This window comes from Protopterus annectens, chromosome 2.part1, assembly GCF_019279795.1.
Source record: "Protopterus annectens isolate FY-2018-M chromosome 2.part1, PAN1.0, whole genome shotgun sequence".
Lineage (NCBI taxonomy): Eukaryota > Metazoa > Chordata > Ceratodontiformes > Protopteridae > Protopterus > Protopterus annectens.
The window spans coordinates 311681313-311691850 of record NC_056729.1 but is presented as its reverse complement, the minus strand read 5'-3'; positions in this window follow the sequence as shown (position 1 = coordinate 311691850).

The window sequence follows — 10538 nt, the reverse complement described above, 5'->3', positions numbered from 1 at the left end:
AGTGCTCTGTGCAGGATATAAACTGTAGAATCTGCTCCCTACAGCTAAAAAAGACAGAAGATGTTTCCATACCTCTCAACCATATCAAATTTCTCAGTTTTTACCGGTTTTGAAGTTGAAATAAATTTCCCAAGTGGCACCCCTTAATTTCCAAATTCCAGGCTTTTTTTTGTTTTCTTGCTTTGCACTGACGTCATCATGTGGGTGATGATGTCACCTTCACAAACAGCCTGCCAGCCTATTAGAATTGAGTTTAAGCACTCAACATAACATGCATGGAAGCATTTCTGGCATAATGGTGCAGGAATGGTTACTGCTGCTCAGATTCGGAGCTGGAGGTATTTTAGTTATTATTCTGCCATAAAGAGGCAAGCTGGTTGGTTCTTATTATTCTGCCAATGTATTTAGTGCTGCTGGTTATTTTAGTTTTATGCAGTACTGAGAAGGAATGGATATCAGCTACTGTTTAATTTACCCCTGGCTTTCACAAGGGTTTAACTCTAACCTGTGGAACATGTTTATTATTGTTTGCTTATGTACTCTTTGTCAAAATTATAATTGTAACATGTTTTTAATGTTTCTGTTTACCTGGAGCTTTTCTCCCCGGGCCTCCACTGAAAATGGACATGCATCCTGTCAACAAATGTAAAATAAAATAAAATTATTGTGCTGGTTAAGGTGTGTGTGAGTGTTTGTAAAATGTCCCAGTTGAATATACCTGGTGGCAAGAGTTACTCAGGCTCAAACCCTGTAACTTGGTTACAGGTAATAAGAGCCTGAATTCCCTACCCACCACCACTTGTGAAAACTTTCCAGATTTTTACCTCATATTTTTGTTCTGTTCCTCATAAAATCTGTGCTTTTCTGGATTTTTGTGGCAAATCAGTGAAGGATTGAATTCACTAAATAATGACAGACATTTGAATTTCAGACTTCATATTCTTTAGAAAATGCATGGTAACCCAAAACCATTTATTCTAGCAATTTTCAACTTTGTAAGATCAATATTTAAAAGTTGTCCCTATTTTGAGACTGTACGCCCACATTATAGGCTTTGTCCAGGTTTTTTGTGCTAATAGGGTAATTGTGGTGAGAACTGAGTTCACTGAATATGTCTGATAGCTGTATTCCCCCATTATTGGCTTTGTCCAGGTGTTTTGTGCTAAGACATTGAGAGCTATGGTGAGAACTGAATTCACTAAATGATCCCCATTAAGTTTCAGTCTTCCTATCTTTTAGGAAACTGCTGATTTGGCATAGTGGTATATTGCTTTGACTGTAGTGCACAGGATCCTGCATCCAAGACTTGGCAGTAAAATATATGGTAGTAACACAACAGTTTATTCTAGTAACTTTCCAAGATTATACAAGCAATGTTTAAAATGTGTCCCTGTTTTTTGGGCTTTTGTCCCCCCCCCCCAATAAATTTTGGCTTTTTCCAGATTTCTTGTGCTGCAAAGTTGAGAGATACAGTTGAGCATTGAGTGGATTTTACAAGGAGCTGAGAGCTTCATGGGAAGAAAAGTTTAGTGCTGCTTATGTTGAGTCTACTTGCATTGTTAATAGCATGCCAGGTTAAATACTTGCTGCTGATGCAGAAGGCTATGGCTTCTACTCCCACAGTATGTAGATGCATCGCTGATACCGTACTGTGTTGTACTTTTAAAGGGGGTTGATGCTGCAGTCCTAAGAATGTCCTCTTTGGTGGTGATAACTAGTAACTATGAACCTGTTATCAGTTTTCCATCCATTCCCTATTGCAATATTACTAGCTTATCATTTTTTTACTATAACATAGACAATTTATTCCTCAAGGTCAACAGGCACTTTGTAGATGAAACAATGAAATATAAAGCTGTTTACTAGCAGCAACCTCTTTGTTAGTCACAGATCTCTTTAACGTGGAATTATTTAGATGACTTTTACTTTTGCAAAGATTGTGCATATTACAGATACTGATAACTGTAGAAGTCTGAGTAGACTTTTTATGATAGAAATGTTCTGAATTTGGCAGTTTTGTCATTATTGGTGTATGCATTTTGTTTCATTGATTATTGGAAAAATGTTCAAAACAATAAATTTAAAATGCCTTCTAACAACTGTACTGTATTATACAAGGAATATAATTTAATACAATCAGGAAGGTGTATCAGAGAACACATGTATATTTCGTGTCAAGGGCCCTATGATTTGAAAACAGCCGAAAGGTAATCTTTATCTGCCACTCACCAGATGTATTTTCTCTGAATGTGAGTTTCAATGCTGTTTCAATGAATGTGAGTTTCAAGGGCAGTGAAGTTTTAATGCTAGGTCTATTTTCATTGTGAGATTGCATTACATTGTTTATCAGATGTCTTTTAGTGTTTGCACAGTAAAATAAAACTTTTAAATGAAATCCAAATCATCGTAGAAGTAAAGCAGTATGTACATTACAGTGTTTATGGTAAATGGGGTGAAATAGCCAAGTAATGGGACATTAGAATGACTGCAGGGGGAGAGCTATAAATGGGGAGGCCCCATTTGACCATGATTTTGTGAGGGGAAAGGGGCGGCAAAGTCAAGGACAGCCCCGGGTGGCACAAACTGTAGCTACGCCACTGATCAGTAGGCCATGAAGAATGACTTTTGGAGGTCCTAGCAAGCTATAATATTCTTTTGCTAAGATTAGAATATTGCCTACCATTAAATGCCTTACTTTTACCATAAAACCCACATACTGCAAGTCACTGAAAACTAAATCCTAAGGTTGATCATCTTCTCCCTTCCCGGTGAACATCATTGCTACTCATTTAAAAGAAAATGATTACCATTTTACTACAGGGTCTGGGTGTCTGGGGCCATATTTTGGTTGTCTGTTCTTCAGTTAGCATTTGAAAGTTGATATCCCACAATTCCATTGGAGTGGACGGTGTTACACAATTATGTATGTAAATTCTATGTTAATCAGCATACAGATTTGTACCTATTTTTCATTGGCCTTTGTCCAGATTTTTGATGCTTTCAGGTTGAGAGGTATGAATGTTTCCCTTTTTTAAAAAACTAAACATGAGCCCTGTATCCATGAGGGGTAATAAAGATTTATTTTTTTGCTAAAATAATGAGAGGAAGCAGGGTTGGGGATAGGGCAGAAATGAAACCTGAATTGGTTGGGATAGGAAGGAGGGTGTTTGTGCTATTTTTCTGGCCACTGGATGGTGTACCAGTAGAAAGTGGAGGGGGAAGGGAGCTAGTTTGTGGTACCAGCACAGGAAGCTGGTTGAGCCAGAACTCCAGACTGGAGTCTAACTCCTTTGGCAATTCGCTACACCTATACCCAGTAAAGGGGAATTCACTTGTCTTGTTCTGCATTGGAAGTGAAGATATTAGCTAACAAACTCACTTCAATCCCCCCTCCTCTCCAGCCATAGCTCTCAACCTTCTGACTCCAAAATGTGGATCACTACCTCTCATACTGTGGAACAAATGTCAGGATGTTGAACACTTACCAACAGTTTACTAGTAACTTCAACTAGGAAGATCAAAGGATGGCTAAAATGTGTTATTTTATGTGTGTAAAAAGTTAATTTGATGAATTAATATGACTTAGTATAATTTACCAAGGATATCAGCTATTTTTTTTAAACTGAATATGTGACAGAATCTTTCAGTGTGGAGCAATGAGGAGCATGAACTTTTTAAGTCTTAAAATGAGAAATGTTCCTCATAATGAGGTACACTTGATAGGTGTGCCTCCAGCTAATGCTTTCTTCCTGCAAGTTCCTGTACTGTAACATGGAAAAAAATGCACTATAACTGGTATGCATTTGAAACAGTAGATCACAAGCTCTAGGGTATCTTATAGTCTATCTGCTGTTGCCGCTTGTCTGTTTAGCAAACGTTAGCTTAACTTTAATAAAATGTAAGATTTCTCGATAATAAAATAAAATCACATTTAATAAGCAATACATTCCTCTCATTTAATGTGAGCATTGCATTTGTATAAATATCTAACCCTAAGAAAAAACAGTGGTCATAATTATTGCAGATCACACAGACTCTAGACCAGGTATAGCAACCTCTGTATATTATTTTGCATTTGAATATTTCACGTGCTATTAATGTAGTGGCTTAGTTTGCTATGTCACACTCATACTTACTGCTAACATATCCTACATTTTGTTATTTTGTGTGTGAGGAACTTATACATATACTTTAGATATAGATACAGGTATAGATGTAGATATAGATATAGATATAGATATAGATATAGATATAGATATAGATGTAGATGTAGATATCAATGTCAATATAGCTATAGATATAGATATAGATACAGATGCAGATATAGATATAGGTATTTAGATATGTATGTGTATACATTTAACAAAACTGTACCTAGTATACTGTGTATATTATTCAAACCAGAGTTTTATAGCAGTTCTGAATTGTGCCCCCTTTAAAGGCAGAATGTATTGTATTTTGGTATATAATATTTAATTTCTAATGCTTCAAGACATTTAGTTAGCAGACATGAACTTTGAATTGACATAATGTACTAAGCATAAAAAAGGTAATAAGCAGGTTCAGATGTTTCTAAATCACACTTATATAAATTGTATTAGTCCTACTTACTAACTGTGCTGTATTTGAGTATCATCTCTGAGAAAGTAAAAAACAACTTGTTCTCATTTTGTGCCTCACTTTACACTCTACAAACATACCTTAGTTGTTGTTTCTTTTTCTATACAGTTTGCTACACCCAATATGGTGCACTAGAGCACTGTTCATAACTAACAGATCCAGCAACTGAACTTACTTATGAGAATTTCTCTATCTTTCCACTTATGCTTTATATTGTCTCAACTGCAGCTGGGGATATGCCACTATGATCAATTTTCTCTCGTCCGTCTTTGGTATGCCAGCAGTATTCTTCTCTTCACTTCTCTTCTCTTCTCTTCTCTTCTCTTCTCTTCTCTTCTCTTCTCTTCTCTCTTCCAACAACTTCTTCTCTTCTCCTCTCTTCTCCTCTCTTCTCTTCTCTTCCCTTCCCTTCTCTTCTCTTCTCTTCTCTTCTCCTCTCTTCTCTTCACTTCTCTTCTCTTCACTTCCCTTCCCTTCCCTTCCCTTCTCTTCTCTTCTCTTCTCTTCTCTTCTCTTCTCTTCTCTTCTCTTCCCTTCTCTTCTCTTCTCTTCTCTTCTCTTCTCTTCTCTTCTCTTCTCTTCTCTTCTCTTCTCTTCTCTCTTCCAACAACATCTTCTCTTCTCTTCCTTCCTTCCTTCTCTTCTCTTCTCTTCTCTTCTCTTCTCTTCTCTTCTCTTCTCTTCTCTTCTCTTCCCTTCTCTTCTCTTCTCTTCTCTTCTCTTCTCTTCTTTTCTCTCTTCCAACAACATCTTCTCTTCTCTTCCCTTCCCTTCTCTTCTCTTCTCTTCTCTTCTCTTCTCTTCTCTTCTCTTCTCTTCTCTTCTCTTCTCTTCACTTCTCTTCTCTTCTCTTCACTTCTCTTCCCTTCTCTTCTCTTCTCTTCACTTCTCTTCTCTTCTCTTCACTTCTCTTCCCTTCCCTTCTCTTCTCTTCTCTTCTCTTCTCTTCTCTTCTCTTCTCTTCACTTCACTTCTCTTCTCTTCTGTTCTCTTCTCTTCTCTTCTCTTCTCTTCTCTTCTCTCTTCCAACAACATCTTCTCTTCTCTTCTCTTCTCTTCTCTTCTCTTCTCTTCTCTTCTCTTCTCTTCCCTTCCTTCCTTCCTTCTCTTCTCTTCTCTTCTCTTCTCTTCTCTTCTCTTCTCTTCTCTTCTCTTCTCTTCTCTTCTCTTCTCTTCTCTTCTCTCTTCCAACAACATCTTCTCTTCTCTTCTCTTCTCTTCCCTTCCCTTCCCTTCCCTTCTCTTCTCTTCTCTTCTCTTCTCTTCTCTTCTCTTCTCTTCTCTTCTCTTCTCTTCTCTTCTCTTCTCTTCTCTTCTCTTCTCTTCTCTTCTCTTCCCTTCTCTTCTCTTCTCTTCTCTCTCGTTTATATATGTTTCCTCCTCTGTATTTAATTGTTTGATCTATGTTTTGAGTATTTGTTGGGGACATTCATGTTGTTGCTTCTGAGAGAGGTGCCTGACTAACTTGTCGGTGTTTGAGGTTTCAAATGTTTCTGATTGTTTCCTCCATTTTGCAGACCTTGCTTCTCCAGGACAGTGTCCCCTCTACACAGCATGTCCTTGATTTTCTTTGATTCTCTACTTCACTCTGCAGTCTCTGCTTATTTCCTGGATGAGTTTCTCTGGGCCTCCCATGATTTCTGTAATATATTACTCCAGCCTGGCCTTTTTCATTGTGGACTGATCATTTAGTACCTCTTCTTTTCTTCCGGATTAATTTGCTTCCCATTCCATTTTTTGTTTTGCATAATATGTTCCTGTCCTTTCCATAAAGTTTGGTCCCTTTTGTTTGTCTGTATAAATGTGCCATCCATCTGCTGTGTCAGTATATTTCCTTATCTTGTCTATTAGTGGTCTAGGAAACTTTAGTCGCTGGTACCCTATTTCTTTTCATTTCAGTAATTATATGATTCTGTCTAGTAATCCTACATAAATTTAATACAGTTGTGTTGCCACAGGAGATGTCTATTTTTATCACTTTATCTAATAGTTCACTCTCTTGTTACAAATGAACTGAGTCCCCCTAGCATGGGTCCCCTTAGCGTGTGTCTGGGATTCTCCATCTCTGTTTTCCAACTCAATCCATTTTTTTTCTAAATGTAAAATTCAATGGTATTTACATACCCCTATCTGGCCATGTTTTTTTTTACAAATTTTGACAAGTCTTGAGAAGTTGTGTTCTCTGGAATGCATATAATATGCACATTACATCTTTAACTTTTATTTTCCAAATTGTCCACTTTCATTTGTAACGTATGCACCTTTATCTCTAACTCTTGTTGTCTGATGGATTCCATTGTTATTTTATGTTTTCCTTGCTTATTTTCTTCCAGAGAGCATTTATTTGACTTTGTATACTTTGAAACACATCTTGAGCATGCTGTAGAATCAAAGGAAATACCTCCACATCATGTACAATCACCTAAAGACAATGAAATAGTAGTATCAGCTTAATTACTAAGCCATCCTCTTTAAATCAAATAAGTATTTTTTCAGTACTTGTGATGCTCCTGCCATTTGACCTCCAATTTCTGCTGCACACTTTTTATTGTTGTTATGCAGTGCTGGTGGGAAAAGAGGAAAAAAATAACTTGCTGGCTTCACCTTACTAATGAGCCATGGCACAGTGAAAACCTTTTTATATTATTCCATGTAAGTTTTAACATTTACTGCACTTGTTTTATAATATATTACTTTTTGGACCATGTACCTAAAATGGGTTCTTTGACCATTTCAAGTACTCAGTCAGCAAAGAAAAGAAGAAATAAAAACTGTCTGCAGAATTAGTAACAATATTTCCTTGCTCCTCTGTTTAAAAACATACCTACCACTACATCCAAGTTTAACATATTCTAAATACATTAAATTCTATGTGTTTTCTGTCTTCAGTTTGAATAACACTACTTAAAGAACTTAAAGAACCAGTATTCCAAAACTGAAAAACTAAGTATATGTTTTATCCAATGTTGAACTTCTGTGTAGAACTGATTTAATTCTAACCCCAAATTACATAGTAATGGTCACCATAATGGTGTGATATTTGGGTAGGGGGGGGTGGGGATAAAGCTTCTGTTTCCTACAATGCACTCCTCTGTCCCAGAAGCATGGTTTTCATTTTTTTTTTTGTTAATCTCACACAAGGATTTCAACAAGTATGACCTAAGAACTCATCCCCAGAAAGCTGATGTGTTTGCTCACTAGTACAAAGCCCTGGTTTGTCTTATCTTTTACTTGGAATTGCGTGCAGCCACAGATGACATCATGCAAAGTCACTGCCTATCAGACTTTGGAAGAGTCAAGCACATACACCAGACTTGCATTCTTTACATTGTGATCAGTTCTAATCTCTAGAATCAGGATTACTACAGATCAAAGTACCTCATTTCCCCCCAAGAAAGGTGAGCTGGCATTGGTGTTTCATGCAATCCTGCTTGGTTGGTTCATGCAGTGCCTGGATTCACTATTGATCTGGAATTTTTAGGTTGCTGTCAGAGTTTCATGTGCCACACCATCAATGTAAATGGCATATCTCTGCATGCAGGATTTTCTTTACAGATACTTAGATTGGCAGGTCTCAGGAATTGTTGGTTACTAACAGAATATCTTGAAATTGTTTGTTTTCCTTTTGAAGTGTCAGTCTTTGGTTTAAATTCTTATAGGTTCATAGGTTCATAGGTAGGTACTAGGCTATTGGCCCTAGGGCTTATATAAGCCTAGCCAAAAGGTACCCTGGCTTTCGCCACCCAAGAAAATTATTTTCCTGTGCCACTGTCGAACAGAGCCACATTAGTGATCCCCAGGGAGAAATTCCTATCTCCCACCCAATCATCAAGATTTTTCTTGAAGAGTGCTAATGAGGAGCTTTGTTTGATATGGATAGGTAGTTTGTTCCAGAATATGGGAAGTCTCTGGGACAGGAATCAATCCCTCCAGCATGTTTTGTTTATTGTGGTGACAAGGTTTAGGTCCCTAGAGCATGTAGCTTGGAGGTATTGGGATTTCTTTAAGTGGAGCATGCCCAGTAGCTCGGGGTTTGACAAAGCTTTGTATGTTAGGCAGAGATCGCCTCTGTGTAGGTGATATGCTAAGGAGTAAAGCTGCAGTTTTTTGAGAAGGTCTGCATAGGGGATCTGTTTGAGGCCAGTAATCCTCTTTGTGAGGTATTTCTGGGGCCTTTCCAGTTGTTGTAGATGTCTTGTGAGATACATACCAAAAGGGGCATTGTACTCTATAATGGGTCTAATGAGTGATGAGTAGAGGGGAACAATGACCTCTTTTTTCTTGGATGACAAACCTTTTGTGATGGGGTGTGCCACGTAGAAGGATTTCCTGACCACTGTGGCAATGTGATTATCAAAGGAGAGACTACTGTCTACCTGGGTCCCAAGGTCTCTTATCACACATTCAGTGTTAAGTAGACTACTGCCTATGTGGTAGTTCATGGGTACAGAGTTTTTACCAAAAGGGATGAGAATGCACCTTTTGGTATTGAGCTTGAGGCCATGGCTTTGACACCAGGCATCTGTCTCAGTGAGGCCCTTTTGTAGGATGTCCACATCTTTTGGAGTTTTGATTATGACTCCTAGTTTGCAGACATCTGTAAACTTCAATAGCCAAAGACCTTCTGTGTTAGCCTGTATTTCAGAGAAGTAGATAACAAACAGGAGAGGACCCAGGACTGAACCCTGTGGTACTCCAGTTGTCACTGGTCTGAAGTTGGATTTGGAGTCTGCTACTTTCACAGTGTGTGTTCTGTCAGTGAGCCAGTTGGCAACCCATCTTGTGACATTGGTTCATAGGTTAATAGGTAGGTACTAGGCTATTGGCCCTAGGGCCTATATAAGCCTAGCCAAATGGTACCCTGGCTTTTGCCACCCATGAAAATTATTTTCCTGTGCCCCTGTTAAGCAGAGCCACAGAAGTGATCCCCGGGGTGAATTTCCTATCTCCCATCCAATCATCAAGATTTTTCTTGAAGAGTGCTAATGAGGAGGTTTGTTTGATATAGATAGGTAATTTGTTCCAGAGTATGGGAAGTCACTGAGACAGGAATCTATCCCTCCAGCATGTTCTGTTTATTGTGGTGACAAGGTTTAGGTCCCTAGAGCATGTAGCTCAGAGGGATTAGGATTTCTTTACGTGGAGCATGTCCAACAGCTCTGGGTTTGACATAGTTTTGTATGTTAGGCAGACATCGCCTCTGAGTAGGCGATATGTGACAGAGTAAAGCTGGAGTTTTTTGAGACGGTCTGCATAGGTCATCTGTTTGAGGCTGGCAATCCTCTTTGTGAGGTATTTCTGTGGCCTTTCCAGTTGTTGTAGATGTCTTGTGAGGTACATGCCAAAAGGGGCGTTGTACTCTATATTGGGTCTAATGAGTGATGAGTAGATGAGAACAATGACCTCTTTTTTTCCTGGATGAGAAACCTTTTATGATGAGGTGTGCCACGTAGAAGGATTTCCTGACCACTGTGGCGATATGATTATCAAAGGAGAGACTACTGTCCACCTGTGTCCCAAGGTCTCTTATCACACTTTCAGTGTTAAGTAGACTACCACCTATGTGGTAGTTCATGGGTACAGAGTTTTTACCAACAGGGATGACAATGCACTTTTTGGCATTGAGCTTGAGGCCATGGCTTTGACACCAGGCATCTGTCTCAGTGAGGCCCTTTTGTAGGGTATCCACATCATTAGGAGATTTGATTATGGCTCCTAGTTTGCAGTCATCTGTGAAATTTGTTAGCCAAAGACCTTCTGTGTTAACCTGTACTTCAGAGAAGTAGATACCAAACAGGAGAGGACCTAGGACTGAACCCTGTGGTACTCCACTTGTCACTGGTCTGAAGTTGGATTTAGAGTCTGCTACTTTCACGGTGTGGGTTCAGTCAGTGAGCCAGTGGGCAACCCATCTTTTG